Source organism: Tamandua tetradactyla, chromosome 20 (assembly GCF_023851605.1).
Source record: "Tamandua tetradactyla isolate mTamTet1 chromosome 20, mTamTet1.pri, whole genome shotgun sequence".
NCBI classification, from domain to species: Eukaryota; Metazoa; Chordata; class Mammalia; order Pilosa; family Myrmecophagidae; genus Tamandua; species Tamandua tetradactyla.
This window is the reverse complement of record NC_135346.1, coordinates 4,313,547-4,317,385: the sequence shown is the minus strand read 5'-3', so window position 1 is coordinate 4,317,385 and position 3,839 is coordinate 4,313,547. Positions and strand designations below refer to the sequence as shown.

The window sequence follows — 3,839 nt, the reverse complement described above, 5'->3', positions numbered from 1 at the left end:
ACCTTCTCCTATTTTCATGATGGTTTTTACTATTGGGACGTACAATTCTCCTGTGAGTAAAAATTGACAGTGAACTATATTTTTTAAAAAACATGATAACAAAAGAGAGAGAGTGAGAAATTCCCACTAAGTTTCTGTAGAAGCATTCCTTCTTGATTGTACTTCAAAACACTTTTTGGCTAAAACTCTTTTTACCTCATTTTTGCTTGTTTCATCCTAATCTATAATGAGAGGACACAAAATGACCATAAGAGAGGAATTTTAATGAGATGTTACTGAATGTTATAGAATGATTTGCAAAACCCAGGATTATTTCTTGCATTGGAAAAAGTAACATGATACAGAAAGAAATAAAGAAAAAGCAAGTAACTTTTGTAGTAACAATTGCACATTTTGTTTTCTACTTTCTCAAAAACTAATACTGGAATTTCCAAAGTCTAATATATCTCCAATCCACCTACACTGATGTTCCAGTTCGAGTCACTTTCAAGGCATTCCTGGTCTGTTCCAATAGTCAAAAAATCTCCCACCCATGGCTTATTAGGAATCTGTGAGGCCCCTAAGGATCAATGTAGTTGATGAATGTAGAAGCAAGAGCTATGCAGAGATTTTAGGTTCCCTCAGTGATTATGCCTAGTAATCATGTCCACATGGAAACACGTCTGGAGGATCTCTGGATGTGTGAGATTTTCATATTGACTAATGTGTGAGATTAGTGAGATAATGTGTGAGATTTTCATATTGACTACATTGTAATCCAGAAGGAATGAAAGCAACATTTTGCAAACCAATGCAGTTTCATGGTGACCAAAAAACATATTCTTCATTTATGTTGATTATGCTTCCAGATGGATTGTTGAACACTGTTGTTAATTAACAATGGCTGTGAAACCATGAATCTTTCCCACATTCAATATGAATTGCGTTGTTTTTGGATTTTCTCATTATATATCAAAGTTTCAAATGATTGAGTTCAACTCAGTGATAATTGACTTGATAATTTTCTCCAGTTATCCTCCAGACCATGTGAGTAGACTAAGACATGGGACAAGGAAATGGATCCACCACCACAGATATCATTCTCCTGGGCCTCTTCTCTGACTTGTTATCCTGCATTACTTGTTATCATTGTCCTCCTGATTCTCTTGGTGGCCGTCACTGGAAACTCCATCCTGGCCCTGCTGATCTGGAGTGATGTCCACTTACACACCCCCATGTACTTCCTGCTCAGCCAGCTCTCACTCATGGACCTGACCCTTATCTCCACTACCATCCCCAAGATGGTCACCAACTTCTTTTCAGGACACAGAGGCATTTCTCGCATTGCCTGTGGAGTCCAAATCTTCCTTTACTTGATGCTAGGAGTGGCTGAGTGTGTTCTCTTGATACTCATGGCCTTTGACCGCTACCTGGCCATCTGTAGCCCCCTCAGATACCAGATCATCATGACCCCCAGAGTCTGTGTGCAAATGGCTGCTGGGTCATGGGCTGGAGGTGTTCTTATTGCCCTAATTCACACCATGTATGCCATGCATTTCTCTACTTGTGGCTCCAGAGAAATTCACCATTTCTTCTGTGAAGTCATGGCTCTGCTGAAGCTCTCTTGTGAGAACACCTCAACCTATGAGAAGGTGGTGTTGGTGTCAGGCATTGTTTTCCTTCTCATCCCTTTTGGACTCATCCTGACCTCCTACACCCTCATCTTCCTTGCTGTCCTCCACATGAAATCCCCTGAGGGCAAGAACAAAGCTCTGGCCACCTGCTCTTCCCACCTTTGTGTGGTGAGCCTCTACTTTGGTCCAGCCATGGTTATCTACATGAACCCGGCTTCCTTTCTTCCCTCAGAGGTGGACCAGCATCTGTCTGTTTTTGATGCTATCATCACTCCTATGTTGAATCCCCTCATCTATAGCCTGAGGAACAAGGAAGTGCTGGCTGCTTTGAAGAAAGTTCTAAGGAGAAGGTTAATGTTAAACAGTAAGGGAGATGCCACTTTGCATTAAAATACGCAGATTCATTGTTGTTCTCCCACTAATTGCTAGTGCTACTATGAAACACTGAATTCCAGACATCAATATTCAACCACAATAGAGAAATTATGTTACTCATTTCTTTTCAGCTTTCTAATAAGGTAGACTATGCTTCAATGGAGAAAGAGGGTGATAAATATCAGCCAGTTGATGTCCATACAGAAGACCCTATTCTACAATATTACCCAAATTTACTGATCTTAAGAAAAAAATCCAGATTCCTGGGTACTACCCTAGATATCATAAATTAAACTCTTTAGGAAGAGGCCTGAGCATATGTATTTTACCAAACTTTACATGTTTTGAGATATCCTGCTGAAAAACATGGTCCCAGTGTCCCTTTCCAACCCTATATGTGATGCTCATCTTCAATAAACTCTGCATTGCCACCTTTCTGACTTATTCAACCTGAACATTTCAGATGATGTCATGAGTTACCATTTTTTTGCTCTTCAGCTCTGAAATACCTCTGCTGTCTTTGTGCATGTACTTAAATGCTACTCTTCCATCAAACTATCTCCCTAGTCTTTCAAGTTTCTTCATTTACTACTTCTATTGTAAATGCTTCTGGCTCAGTTCTTTTTTGCTGTGTCTTGTATTACTGTTTGTTCATAGTAATTAGATTAAGTGCCACTCATTGCAGAAGACACTCCCCTTGGCTGATTACAAATGCAATCAGCTGTGGATGCAGCTGACATAATCATTATTTAAGTTCATGAAATGTCCTCATAGCAACAGACAGGCCAGCCCTTATCAAACCAGATAAACAGGCACCACCACCTGGCCAAGTTGACACATGAACCTGACCATGACAGTCCACCCCTTGTCAACTTGGCAGCTATACACATCATCTTAAACCATAATTAATCTCTAAATAGAAAACAAAAGACAAAATTTTTCCCACCTAATGATACTCAACTGTCCTGCATACAACTGGAAATGCATTAAATCTCCCAAGAATAGGGTGCAAGTCCTTGGGTAATATTCATTCCTAAACAATATCTTACAACTTAAATACCATAACATTTACAAAGCAGCACTACAGTCCTTCTTTCTGTTACTGATCACATGGTTGTAGTTATATTCATTACTACCTTCTTCCACTACCCATTCCACATTCCCTTTACCCTCAGCAAGCACCTCAGCTGGCTTTGGTTCTTTGCCTGGTGGGGTGGCCCAAATCTTCATTCTTGAATTTTCAGAGCCATTGGTAGTTCTGCCTGGCCTGGGTTGTTGCAGTTTTCCATTGATTTTAATCATAGGGCATGGTAGTACTAAAAGATACTCTAGGGGGTCTCCTATATTTCAGGAAAACTCTTATTTACCTCCATTGTGTAGTTGCAGTCCTATTTCTCCCTGATAGTCAGGCTTGATCACTCCAGCTAGTAAAGTAATCCCCTTCTTGGCTTGCTGATCCAGGGTATGAGTAGCCCAATGTGACCAGGTGACAGTCTTAGATTCCAATTCAATGGTATCTTTGTTGTTTCTCCTGGTGGAAGCACACCCCTTTCTGGAACTAAAATCTGTAAACCAGCAGAGCTTAAGGTCTCAGGGACAGGAAGCAAAAATTTTCCTAGTGGTTCACTAGTAGTAATAGTGAGTGGTACCATTTCCATTCCCACCCCTTAGTTCCTGGACCCATGGGTCCTGGCTATGGGAGAAACAGCACCAATACAGTGGATGCTGATTCAGGGCATACACAGCTTCCTGGAGAACATCACCCCAACCCTTTAAGGCACTACTTGATTGGCACTGTAATTGAGTTTTCAAAAGGCCATCCCACTGTTCTATCAATCCATCATCTAGCTG

At 40.7% G+C, this 3,839-nt stretch overlaps 1 pseudogene; it reads left to right on the top strand.

Moving 5' to 3' along the window:
• The first annotated feature begins 1,042 nt into the window (after positions 1–1,042).
• Positions 1,043–2,003, top strand: LOC143664787 (olfactory receptor 2AJ1-like; annotated as a pseudogene).
• The last annotated feature ends 1,836 nt before the right edge of the window (positions 2,004–3,839 follow it).